Below are 13,939 nucleotides of genomic sequence, written 5' to 3'. Positions count from 1 at the left end.
TGGTGGCGAGACTCCGCCCTCTCGGGTCAGAGCCGGTCGGGGGCAGTGCACTGAAATCCGGGCAATCTCCCTTCACCCACCAGTGAAGACTGTGTGTCTGTAGCTCACTCAGGGTCTTAGTTGTGGTGTCTGTGGCGTGGATAGTGGATAGTGGCGTGGTGGCGAGCCCAAACCCCGAAATGCGCTAGAGGGCAAAATACATAAAAAAACGTTTTTTTTCGTTTTTTGTTATATTTTGTATTACCAAAGTTGAAGTTGTGAAGAACCCACTTACTATAACAGACAACAGTTTTAGGTTCACGAAATACGTATAATTAGTCTGCAAACTAAGCTCGTTTTTAGCTGATTTCGAGCCGGGCTTGGGGGCGGGCAGATCGATTAGCATGATTTGGTCTCATTGGCTATTGCTTCCGGGTTCTCCGCCGCCACCCTTCCCAAACAACACGCTGGCTTTGTTTACATTCAGTCCCCAGTTAAACCATGGATGCTACAGCTTTTGCTAAAGAGAAGACGGGGATGGCATCCAGGACATGGAAAGAGTTTTAAGAGCAGCTAAAACTCCAGCAGAGCAGGACTCGTTCGTACACGGAGTTGTATTCTTGATGACCTGTGATACAGAGATGACTGTATCAGCAAAGCAAGTTGCTACAGAGTTGCTACCAAGCGAACGCGAACGACGTACCAGATTCACACCACCGCCAAGCATTCTGCTTTGCTTTGGGGTAAGCTGATCTTTATACTATCTGTGCTGTTTACATTACATTAACGTTAGTCGTTTAGCAGTAGCTCCTTTCTAAACAAGTGACTAAGTCTAGCTAGCATAACAAAGGCTAGCTAGCTAACGTTAGCTAACATGCTAGTTAGCTGAGCTAGCCCTTTGTTCCTAAACTAGCCAGCTAGTCTATTTAATCAACACATTCTGGTACTATTTTATCTATATGGAGTGCCAGTACTGTGGGCAATAGTTTAATGTACTTTCTTCCTTCTATTCTATTGCAGTTTTGATGCTGAGAGACCTGGCATGGTTGTGGCCAGAGAACACCGTGATGCACCGGCAGTCAAGTTTCAGCTGCTGCGCAAGCCTGATGTCCTGCCCCCCAGAGAAGGTCTTCTTGTGCAAGCCCCACCCGGACTGGACATGGCCAGACAGACGTATCTCTTTGACAAGATCAGAGAGTTCTGTTCTGATGAGGGACGAGACGTCACATGTCCCCCGCCAAACTCCACAGCAGCTCAGAACAAGAATGTCCGCTTGTAGATTCACTGCAGATCATCAGGACGGACAGCAATGCAGGAGAAAGGCCACAGCCTTTTCCTGTTTGTATACTGAACCGTTGCTTGTTCTCTTGCACAGACTTGCCCACACTTGCACAGACTGCATTGTTCGAATATTGAATACTGAGCTGAGTACTGTTGTTATTACCTTGAGTATTGAGCTGGGGACTGTTATTACTTTGTTGTACACTTGATCACAATGAACACTATGCACCTTGTCTATACAAGATACAACTGACTGTACACTTTAACACTTAGACTGTTGCCTTTTTTTGTACACTTAACTACTTATGCTTGTACTTTATATCATGTATGTGACAATAAAGAACGTTAAATTTGAACTTCATCTTATATTGTTCTTAACTGCATTCACAACACAAGATTAATACTGACTCAAAGAGTGTGGGGTCATCAGTGAGAGAGCACCCCACTTGGCTGCCACTCTCAGGTAATACCCCAAGTTGACAGCCACTCTGACAGATAATGACAGATCGTCCAGTGGGGGAGTGGCTGGGGGTGGGGTTACCAGGCTATTGTTCACGCCCATTACCTGGCAGTCAGAGGTGTGAAAATGTTGGAGAACTTTGGAGGGAGATTTCTCAGCTAAGTTGATTTGGCAGTACTAGCATTCAAATAAGCATATCTTCTTCAATTATGTTCAGATTTCAATGTATGAGAGCTCATTTGAAAGCTTACAATCTGCACTTTCATAATCTGTAATAAACTGAAAAATGAAAATGCCTAGTTGAGGACCAAATTACCAGCGGCGGTCACATATGTGTATGAGCTGTTAAAACTGTAGGTGCGACAGCAGTTTACAAAACGTGTAGATGTTTTCAAAACACAGGCTGCCACACTCTAAATACTGAACATTCCACACATCCACTTCAATGTTAAAAAAGGTCCAAAACAAACTTAAATTACATAAAAACTATAAGGAATTTCAAAAATCTGAATAATGGTCCTGAACATTTTAAACTTTGAAGGAGGTTTCTAGCACAAAAAATGAAGGAGGAGATAGGTTTCAAAGCTGACAAGGGGTTTCAAGGTCTGCCATAGACTTCCATTGTAATTTTTTTTTGAGAAAAGCTGAATATTTTGAAAAGTATAAAAGATATTAAAAATCTGAAAGATATCCCATAAAGACCTTAACAAGCTGGACAGTTTGATAGTTGAATGGTTTCTGTAGCTCAAAGTATGAAGGAGTTGAAGGCTGAAGAAGGTTTCAAAACTCCCCCATAGACTTCCATTCAAAACAATTGTTTAAAAAGTTGAATATTTTAAAAAGTATAAAAGGTATAAAACATCTGAAAGGATTCCACGCATGTCCTTAACAAGCTGAACATTTTGATACTTGAATGGTTTAAGTGGCTCAAAGTATGAAGGAGCTACAGAGAGCCAAAAAACGTACGGAAGAAGAAGTAAAAAAAACTAGAAAATTGCATTTCCTGCAGAAAATGCGTGTGAATGCTGAGCAGCTGAATGGAATAGCAAAAGCATTGCTGAAAATGCATGAATGTGAAAAATCTGAAATGTCAAATGCATCAAACCTGAACTGCTGAAAATCCTGGAAGCTGAAAAGACTGGAAGCTTAGCTGAACTGTGAAACTGGTAGAATTGGAAGCTGAAGTGCATTACATAAAGAAGCTAAGAACTTCAATACATTGCTACAAAAGCTGGAAGATAAACTGTTAATGATGGAATGTATTGCTAAAAAGATTGGAAGCTGAAAAACCTGGAAGTTTACCTGAAATATGAAACTGGCAGAATTGGAAGCTGAACTGCATTGCCTAAAGAAGCTAAAAACTTAAATACATTGCTACAAAAGCCGGAAGATAAACTGTTATACTGTCAAAGCTGGAACATGAAATAAATGATGGAATGTATTGCTAAAAAAGCTTGTAAGCTGGAAAACCTGGAAGCTTAGCTGAAATGTCAAACTGGCATAATTGGAACTGCATTACCTAAAGAAGATAAGAACTTAAATACTTTTAAAATTTTCAACCTGAGTAGTTTAAACCTTGAACTGAGTCTTTGGCTTAAAAGATGAGCAATAGAGTAATACTGTCAAAGCTGAAAGATGGAATAAATAATGAGATGTATAGGTTAAAAGCTTGGAAGCCTATCAGGGACAGTACAGTGACCTCTGGGCAATCTCTATGCACCCAACGGTGAAGACCGTGTGTCTCTAGCACACATGAGGTGAGTTCTGTGGTCCATGGCGTGGATAGTGGCATGGTGGAAAGACTCCGCCCCCTCGAGTGAGAGTTGGTCGGGGGCAGTGCATTGACCTCAGGGCAATCTCCTTGCACCCACTGGTGAAGCCCGTTTGTCTCTAGCTCACTCAGGGGCTGAGTTGTGGGGTCTGTGGCGTTGATAGTGGCGAGGTGGTGAGACTCCGCCCCTTTGGGTCAGAGCCAGTCGTGGACAGTGTAGGTCGTGCCGGGCTACCCACCTGCCTTCATCAGTGAAGACCGTGTGTCTCTAGCTGCCTCAGAGGCTGTGTTGTGAGGTCCGTGGCGTGTTAGTGGCATGATGGCGAGACTCCGCCCCCTTGGGTCAGAGCCGGTCTTGGACAGTGTACGCCACTCTGGGCCTCCCACATGCCCCCACCTGTGAAGACAATGTGTCTCTAGCCCACTCAGGGTCGGAGTTGTGGGGTGCGTGGCGTGGTGGCGAGACTCTGGCCCCTTGGGTCAGAGCCGGTCGTGAACAGTGGAGGCCGTGCCGGGCTACCCACCTGCCTTCACCAGAGAAGACCGTGTGTCTCTGGCTGCCTCAGCGGCTGTGTTGTGAGGTCCGTGGCGTGGTAGTGGCATGTTGGCGAGACTCTGCCCCCTTGGGTCAGAGCCGGTAGTGAACAGTTGAGGCCCCGCCGGGCTACCCACCTGCTTTCACCAGTTTAGACCATGTGACTCTAGCTGCCTCAGAGGCTGTTGTGAGGTCCGTGGTTTTGTAGTGGCGTGATGGCGAGACTCCGCCCCCTTGGGTCAGAGCCGGTCTTGGACAGTATAGGCCGCACCGGACTACCCACCTGCCTTCACCAGTGAAGACCGTGTGTCTCTAGCCACCTGAGAGGCTGTGTTGTGAGGTCCGTGGCGTGGATAGTGGCGTGATGGCGAGACTCCGCCTCCTCCAGTCAGAGCAGGTCGGGGGCAGTGTACTGACATCCGGGCAATCTTCATGCACCCAACAGTGAAGACCGTGTGTCTGTAGCTCACTCAGGGGCTGAGATGTGGGGACAGTGGCGTGGATAGTGGCGTGGTGACGAGACTCCGCCCCCTCGGGTCAGAGCCGGTCGAGGATAGTGTACTGCTCCCCGGGCCACACACATGCAACCAACCGTGAAAACTGCGTCTTTAGCCAACTCAGGGTCTGAGATGTGGGGACGGTGGCGTGGATAGTGGCGTGGTGGCGAGACTCCGCCCCCTCGAGTGAGAGTTGGTCGGGGGCAGTGCATTGACCTCTGGGCAATCTCCTTGCACCCACTGGTGAAGCCCGTTTGTCTCTAGCCGCCTCAGAGGCTGTGTTGTGAGGTCCGTGGCGTGGTAGTGGCGGCAAGACTCCGCCCCCTTGGGTCAGAGCAGGTCTTGGACAGTGTACGCCGCTCTGGGCCTCCCACCTGCCCCCACCGCCGATGACCCTGTGTCCTTAGCCCACTCAGAGTCTGTGTTGTGGGGTGCGTGGCGTGGATAGTGGCGTGGTGGCGGCACTCCGCCCCCTTGGGTCAGAGCCGGTCGCGGGCAGTACAGTGACCTCCGGAAAATTTCCATTCACCCACCAGTGAAGACCGTGTGTCTGAGATGTCATCTAAGGGGCTGAGATGTGAGGACAGTGGCGTGGTGACGAGACTCCGCCCCCTCGGGTCAGAGACGGTCGTGGACCGTGTAGGCCGCACCGGGTTACCCACCTGCCTTCACCAGTGAAGATCGTGTATCTCTAGCCACCTCAGAGGCTGTGTTGTGAGGTCCGTGGCGTGGTAGTGGCGTGATGGTGAGACTCCGCCCCCTCGGGTCAGAGCAGGTCACGGGCAGTGCAGTGACGTCCGGGCAATCTCCTTGCACCCACCAGTGAAGACCGTGTGTCACTCAGGGTCTTAGTTGTGGTGTCTGTGGCGTGGATAGTAGCGTGGTGGCGAGACTCCGCCCCCTCGGGTCAGAGCCGGTTGTGGACAGTGTAGGCCGCACCGGGCTACCCTCCTGCCTTCACCAGTGAAGACCGTGTGTCTCTAGCCACCAAAGAGGCTGTGTTGTGAGGTCTGTGGCGTGGATAGGGGCGTGATGGCGAGACTCCGCCCCCTCCGGTCAGAGCAGGTTGAGGGCGGTGCATTGACATCCGGGCAATCTTCATGCACCCACCAGTGAAGACCGTGTGTCACTCAAGGTCTTAGTTGTGGTGTCCGAGGCGTGGTAGTGGCGTGGTGGCGAGACTCCGCCCCCTCGGGTCAGAGCCAGTCGTGGACAGTGTAGGCCGCACCGGGTTACCCACCTGCCTTCACCAGTGAAGACCGTGTGTCTCTAGCCACCTCAGAGGCTGTGTTGTGAGGTCCGAGGCGTGGCAGTGGCGTGGTGGCGAGACTTTGCCCCCTCGGGTCAGAGCCAGTCGTGGACAGTGTAGGCCGCACCGGGTTACCCACCTGCCTTCACCAGTGAAGACCGTGTGTCTCTAGCCACCTGAGAGGCTGTGTTGTGAGGTCCGTGGCGTGGATAGTGGCGTGATGGCGAGACTCCGCCTCCTCCAGTCAGAGCAGGTCGGGGGCAGTGTACTGACATCCGGGCAATCTTCATGCACCCAACAGTGAAGACCGTGTGTCTGTAGCTCACTCAGGGGCTGAGATGTGGGGACAGTGGCGTGGATAGTGGCGTGGTGACGAGACTCCGCCCCCTCGGGTCAGAGCCGGTCGAGGATAGTGTACTGCTCCCCGGGCCACACACATGCAACCAACCGTGAAAACTGCGTCTTTAGCCAACTCAGGGTCTGAGATGTGGGGACGGTGGCGTGGATAGTGGCGTGGTGGCGAGACTCCGCCCCCTCGAGTGAGAGTTGGTCGGGGGCAGTGCATTGACCTCTGGGCAATCTCCTTGCACCCACTGGTGAAGCCCGTTTGTCTCTAGCCGCCTCAGAGGCTGTGTTGTGAGGTCCGTGGCGTGGTAGTGGCGGCAAGACTCCGCCCCCTTGGGTCAGAGCAGGTCTTGGACAGTGTACGCCGCTCTGGGCCTCCCACCTGCCCCCACCGCCGATGACCCTGTGTCCTTAGCCCACTCAGAGTCTGTGTTGTGGGGTGCGTGGCGTGGATAGTGGCGTGGTGGCGGCACTCCGCCCCCTTGGGTCAGAGCCGGTCGCGGGCAGTACAGTGACCTCCGGAAAATTTCCATTCACCCACCAGTGAAGACCGTGTGTCTGAGATGTCATCTAAGGGGCTGAGATGTGAGGACAGTGGCGTGGTGACGAGACTCCGCCCCCTCGGGTCAGAGACGGTCGTGGACCGTGTAGGCCGCACCGGGTTACCCACCTGCCTTCACCAGTGAAGATCGTGTATCTCTAGCCACCTCAGAGGCTGTGTTGTGAGGTCCGTGGCGTGGTAGTGGCGTGATGGTGAGACTCCGCCCCCTCGGGTCAGAGCAGGTCACGGGCAGTGCAGTGACGTCCGGGCAATCTCCTTGCACCCACCAGTGAAGACCGTGTGTCACTCAGGGTCTTAGTTGTGGTGTCTGTGGCGTGGATAGTAGCGTGGTGGCGAGACTCCGCCCCCTCGGGTCAGAGCCGGTTGTGGACAGTGTAGGCCGCACCGGGCTACCCTCCTGCCTTCACCAGTGAAGACCGTGTGTCTCTAGCCACCAAAGAGGCTGTGTTGTGAGGTCTGTGGCGTGGATAGGGGCGTGATGGCGAGACTCCGCCCCCTCCGGTCAGAGCAGGTTGAGGGCGGTGCATTGACATCCGGGCAATCTTCATGCACCCACCAGTGAAGACCGTGTGTCACTCAAGGTCTTAGTTGTGGTGTCCGAGGCGTGGTAGTGGCGTGGTGGCGAGACTCCGCCCCCTCGGGTCAGAGCCAGTCGTGGACAGTGTAGGCCGCACCGGGTTACCCACCTGCCTTCACCAGTGAAGACCGTGTGTCTCTAGCCACCTCAGAGGCTGTGTTGTGAGGTCCGAGGCGTGGCAGTGGCGTGGTGGCGAGACTTTGCCCCCTCGGGTCAGAGCCAGTCGTGGACAGTGTAGGCCGCACCGGGTTACCCACCTGCCTTCACCAATAAAATCGTGTCTCTAGCTACCTCAGAGGCTGTGTTGTGAGGTCCGTGGCGTGGTAGTGGCGTGATGGCGAGACTCCGCCCCCTCCAGTCAGAGCAGGTCGAGGGCAGTGCATTGACATCCGGGCAATCTTCATGCACCCAACAGTGAAGACCGTGTGTCTGTTGCTCACTCAGGGGCTGAGATGTGGGGTCAGTGGCGTGGATATAGGCGTGGTGGAGAGACTCCGCCCCCTTGGGTCAGAGCCGGTCATGGACAGTGTAGGCCGTGCCGGACTACCCACCTGCCTTCACCAGTGAAGACCGTGTGTCTCTAGTCACCTCAGAGGCTGTGTTGTGAGGTCGGTGGCGTGGATAGTGGCATGATGGCGAGACTCCGCCCCCTCCAGTCAGAGCAGGTCGGGGGCAGTGCACTGACATCCGGGCAATCTTCATGCACCCAACAGTGAAGACCGTGTGTCTGTAGCTCACTCAGGGGCTGAGATGTGGGGACAGTGGCGTGGATAGTGGCATGGTGACGAGACTCCGCCCCCTCGGGTCAGAGCCGGTCGAGGACAGTGTACTGCTCCCCGGGCCACCCACATGCAACTAACCGTGAAGACCGTGTGTCTCTAGCCACCTCAGAGGCTGTGTTGTGAGGTCCGAGGCGTGGTAGTGGCGTGGTGGCGAGACTCCGCCCCCTGGGGTCAGAGCCGGTCGAGGACAGTGTACTGCTCTCCGGGCCATCCCGCATGCTCCAGGCCACCCACATGCACGCAACTGTGAAAACTTTGTCTTTAGCCAACTCAGGGGCTGAGATGTGGGGACCGTGGCGTGGATAATGGCGTGATGGCGAGACTCCATCCCCTCGGGTCAGAGCCAGTCAGGAGCAGGTCAGTGACCGCCAGGCCATCCCCATGCACCCCTCATTGGAGACCGTGTGTCTATAGCCCGCTCCGTGGCCGAGCAGTAGCAGTGGAGATTTTGTATGGAAGTTGAAGTGAGAAGCAGTTGCAGTGAGAAGCAGTGTATGTTTTATTAGTACAGCTACTGTAGTACTACACAGAAAATTGATTTAACCACTCATCATAACTCATAGTTTTATTGAGTGCAATAGCTGAAAGAGTAGAAAAGGTATGAGTTTACAGCCTGAAAAAGAGTCATTCTGAATATTTTTTTGAATATAAGGAAGGTAGGAAGGAAGGAAGGAATGAAGGAAGCAGGGAAGGAAGGAGGGAGGGAAGGAAGGAAGGATGGAAGGATGGAAGGCAGGAATATGAATGCTACCACAGTAGTCATAAAAGGGTGCCTGTACAGAGAGCCTGCGCGTGTCCCCAAATTCAAATCCCAACTGACATTGTGAGCATCCTCTCATTCACTTCAATGGAAAGGCATGCCGGCTTCAGACAGCTCTCTCTCAAAAAGTATAAAGGTCACAGCCTAGATATTGACACTGTAGGAATCCTGAGAAAATGCTGAACATTTAAGGCTATGATATGTCCCTGTAGCTTAAAAACTGTAGGCATGGCGACGAGTTAGAAAAAGGGTAAAATTGCAAAATGAGCAGCTCAAAAGTTACAGTGTGGGCCCAATACGTTTCAATGGAGAGCGCAGTTGCCAAACAAATCGTCATACAGCGAAAACTATAAGTCACACGGCTTAGATACTTACATTGTACGAATCAGCACAGTTGTGTGAACGTTTTGATGTACAATATGTGTATGAGCTGTTAAAACTGTAGGCGCGACAGCAGTTTACAAAACGTGTAGATGTTTTCAAAACACAGGCTGCCACACTCTAAATACTGAACATTCCACACATCCACTTCAATGTTAAAAAAGGTCCAAAACAAACTTAAATTACATAAAAACTATAAGGAATTTCAAAAATCTGAATAGATCGTTTACTCAGCTAAAGGTCCTGAACATTTTAAACTTTGAAGGAGGTTTCTAGCACAAAAAATGAAGGAGGAGATAGGTTTCAAAGCTGACAAGGGGTTTCAAGGTCTGCCATAGACTTCCATTGTAAAATTTTTTTGAGAAAAGCTGAATATTTTGAAAAGTATAAAATATATAAAAAATCTGAAAGATATCCCATAAAGACCTTAACAAGCTGAACATTTTGATAGTTGAATGGTTTCTGTAGCTCAAAGTATGAAGGAGTTGAAGGCTGAAGAAGGTTTCAAAACTCCCCCATAGACTTCCATTCAAAAAAATTGTTGAAAAAGTTGAATATTTAAAAAAGTATAAAAGGTATAAAAAATCTGAAAGGATTCCGCGCATGTCCTTAACAAGCTGAACATTTTGATACTTGAATGGTTTAAGTGGCTCAAAGTATGAAGGAGCTACAGAGAGCCAAAAAACGTACGGAAGAAGAAGTAAAAAAAACTAGAAAATTGCATTTCCTGCAGAAAATGCGTGTGAATGCTGAGCAGCTGAACGGAATGGCAAAAGCACTGCTGAAAATGCATGAATGTGAGAAATCTGAAATGTCAAATGCATCACACCTGAATGGTTGAAAATCCTGGAAGCTGAAAAGCCTGGAAGCTGAAAAACCTTGAAGCTTAGCTGAACTGTGAAACTGGCAGAATTGGAAGCTGAAGTGCATTACATAAAGAAGCTAAGAACTTAAATACATTGCTACAAAAGCTGGAAGATAAACTGTTACACTGTAATGATGGAATGTATTGCTAAAAAGATTGGAAGCTGAAAAACCTGGAAGCTGAAATGTGAAACTGGCATAATTGGAAGCTGAATTGTATTGCCTAAAGAAGCTAAAAACTTAAATACATTGCTATAAAAGCTGGAAGATAAACGGTAATACTGTCAAAGCTGGAACATGGAATAAATGATGGAATATATTGCTAAAAAGCTTGTAGGCTGGAAAACCTGGAAGCTTAGCTGAAATGTGAAACTGGCAGAATTGGAACTGCATAACCTAAAGAAGCTAAGAACTTAAATACTTTTAAACTTTTCAACCTGAGTAGTTTAAGCCTTGAACTGAGCCTTTAGCTTGAAAGATGAGCAATAGAGTAATACTGTCAAATCTGAAAGATGGAATGAATGATGGAATGTATAGCTTAAAAGCCTGTCGGGACATTACAGTGACCACTGGGCAATCTCTATGCACCAGACGGTGAAGAGCGTGTGTCTCTAGACCACATGGGCTGAGTTCTGTGGTCCATGGCGTGGATAGTGGCGTGGTGGAAAGACTCCGCCCCCTTGGGTCACAACCCATAGGGGACAGTACAGTGACCTCTTGGCAATCTCCATGCACCCACCCGTGAAGATCATGTGTCTCTAGCCCACTCAAGGGCTGAGTTGTGGTGTCCGTGGCGTGGTGGCGAGACTCCACCCCCTTGAGTCAGAGCCAGTCGTGGACACTGTAGGCCGTGCCGGGCTACCCACCTGCCTTCACCAGTGAAGACCGTGTGTCTCTAGCCACCTCAGAGGCTGTGTTGTGAGGTCCGAGGCGTGATAGTGGCGTGGTGGCGAGACTCCGCCCCCTCGGGTCAGAGCAGGTCGGGGGCAGTGCACTGAAATCCGGGCAATCTCCATGCACCCACCAGTGTAGGCTGTGTGTCTGTAGCTCACTCAGGGTCTTAGTTGTGGTGTCTGTGGCGTGGTGGCGAGACTCCGCCCACTTGGGTGATAGCCGGTCTTGGACAGTATAGGCCGTGCCGGGCTACCCACCTGCCTTCAGCAGTGAAGACCGTGTGTCTCTAGCCACCTCAGAGGCTGTGTTGTGAGGTCCGTGGCGTGGATTGTGGCGTGATGGCGAGACTCCGCCCCCTCCGGACAGAGCAGGTCGGGGGCAGTGCACTGACATCCGGGCAATCTCCATGCACCCTACAGTGAAGACCGTGTGTCTGTAGCTCACTCAGGGGTTGAGATGTGGGGACAGTGGCGTGAATAGTGGCGTGGTGACGAGACTCCGCCCCATCGGGTCAGAGCCGGTCGAGGACAATCTACTGCTCCCCGGGCCACACACATGCACCCAACCGTGAAAACTGCATCTTAAGCCAACTCAGGGTCTGAGATGTGGGGACGGTGGCGTGGATAGTGGCGTGGTGGCGAGAATCCACCCCCTCAGGTCAGAGGTTGTGGGGGGCAGGTCAGTGATTGCCAGGCCATCCCCATGCACCCCTCATTGGAGACCATGTGTCTATAGCCCACTCCGGGGCGGAGCAGTAGCTGTAGAGGTGTTGTATGGAAGTCGAGGTTAGAAGAAGTAGCAGTGAAAAGCAGTAGGTGTTTGTTATAAGTACTGCTAGTACTACACTCAAAAATAGATTAGACCACTCATCATAACTCATAGTTTTATTGAGTTCAATAGCTGAAAGAGGAGAAAAGATATTAATATGAGTTTGCAGCCTGAAAAAGAGGGTCATTCTAAATATTTCTTTGAATATAAGGAAGGAAGGAAGGAAGGAAGGCAGGAAGGAAAGAAGGAAGGAAGGAAATAAGGAAGGATGGATGGAAGAAAGGAAGGAAGGAAGGAAGGAAGGAAGGAAGGAAGGAAGGAAGGAAGGATGGATGGAAGAAAGGAAGGATGGAAGGAAGGAAGGAAGGAAGGAAGGAAGGAAGGAAGGAAGGAAGGAAGGAAGGATGGAAGGAAGGAATGAAGGAATATGAATGCTACCACAGTAGTCATAAAAGGGTGCCTGTACAGAGAGCCTGCGCGTGTCCCCAAATTCAAATCCTAACTGACACTGAGCTTCCTCTCATTCACTTCAATGGAAAGGCATGCCGGCTTCAGACAGCTCTCTCTCAAAAAGTATAAAGGCTGCAGCCTAGCTATTGACACCGTGGGAATCCTGAGAACTTGCTGAACATTTCTATGTATAATTGTCCGTGTAGGTTAAAAACTGTAGGCATGGCGACGAGTTAGAAAAAGTGTAAAAATGCAAAATTAGCAGCTCAAAAGTCAGAGTGTGGGCCAATACGTTTCAATGAAGAGCGCAGTTGCCGAACGAAACGTCATAGAGCGAAAACTATAAGTCACACGGCTTAGAGACTTAGATTCTACGAATCAGCACAGTTGTGTGAACGTTTTAATGTAGAATATGTGTATGAGCTGTTAAAACTGTAGGAGCAACAGCAGTTTACAAAACGTGTAGATGTTTTCAAAATACGAGCTGCTACACTCTAGAAACTGAACATTCCACACATCCACTTCAATGTTAAAAAGTGTCCCAAACAAACTTAAATTACACAAAAACTATAAGGTATTTCAAAAATCTGAATGGTTAGTTTACTCACATAAAGGTCCTGAACATTTTAAACTTTGAAGGAGGTTTCTAGCACAAAAAATGAAGGAGGAGATAGGTTTCAAAGCTGATGAGGGGTTTCAAGGTCTGCCCATAGACTTCCATTATAAAAAAAATGTTGAAAAAAGCTGAATATTTTAAAAATTATGAAAGTTATTAAAAATCAGAAATATATCCCATAAAGACCTTAACAAACTGAACATTTTGATAGTTGAATGGTTTCTGTAGCTCAAAGTATGAAGGAGTTGAAGGCTGAAGAAGATTTCAAAACTCCCCCATTGACTTCCATTCAAAAAAATTGTTTAAAAAGTTGAATATTTTAAAAAGTATAAAAGGTATAAAAAATCTGAAAGGATTCCGATAATGTCCTTAACAAGCTGAACATTTTGATACTTGAATGGTTTAAATAGCTCAAAGTATGAAGGAGCTACAGAGAGCCAAAAAACGTACGGAAGAAGAAGTAAGAATAACTAGAAAATTGCATTTCCTGCAGAAAATGCGTGTGAATGCTGAGCAGCTGAACGGAATAGCAAAAGCATTGCTGAAAATGCATGAATGTGAGAAATCTGAAATGTCAAATGCATCACACCTGAATGGTTGAAAATCCTGGAAGCTGAAAAGCCTGGAAGCTGAAAAAAATGAAGCTTAGCTGAACTGTGAAACTGGCAGAATTGGAAGCTGAATTGCATTACATAAAGAAGCTAAGAACTTATACACATTGCTACAAAAGCTGGAAGATAAACTGTTACACTGTAATGATGGAATGTATTGCTAAAAAGATTGGAAGCTGAAAAACCTGGAAGCTGAAATGTGAAACTGGCAGAATTGGAGGCTGAATTGCATTGCCTAAAGAAGCCAAAAACTTAAATACATTGCTACAAAAGCTGGAAGATAAACTGTAATACTGTCAAAGCTGGAACATGGAATAAATGATGGAATATATTGCTAAAAAGCTTGTAGGCTGGAAAACCTGGAAGCTTAGCTGAAATGTGAAACTGGCTGAATTGGAACTGCATTACCTAAAGCAGCTAAGAACTTAAATACTTTTAAACTTTTCAACCTGAGTATTTTAAGCCTTGAACTGAGCCTTTAACTTGAAAGATGAGCAATAGAGTAATACTGTCAAAGCTGAAAGATGGAATAAATTATGGAATGTATAGCTTAAATG

Source organism: Borostomias antarcticus (assembly GCF_949987555.1).
Source record: "Borostomias antarcticus genome assembly, chromosome: 3".
Classification (NCBI taxonomy): Eukaryota; Metazoa; Chordata; class Actinopteri; order Stomiiformes; family Stomiidae; genus Borostomias; species Borostomias antarcticus.
The sequence above is the reverse complement of the archived record's forward strand: the minus strand, read 5'-3'. Positions refer to the sequence as shown.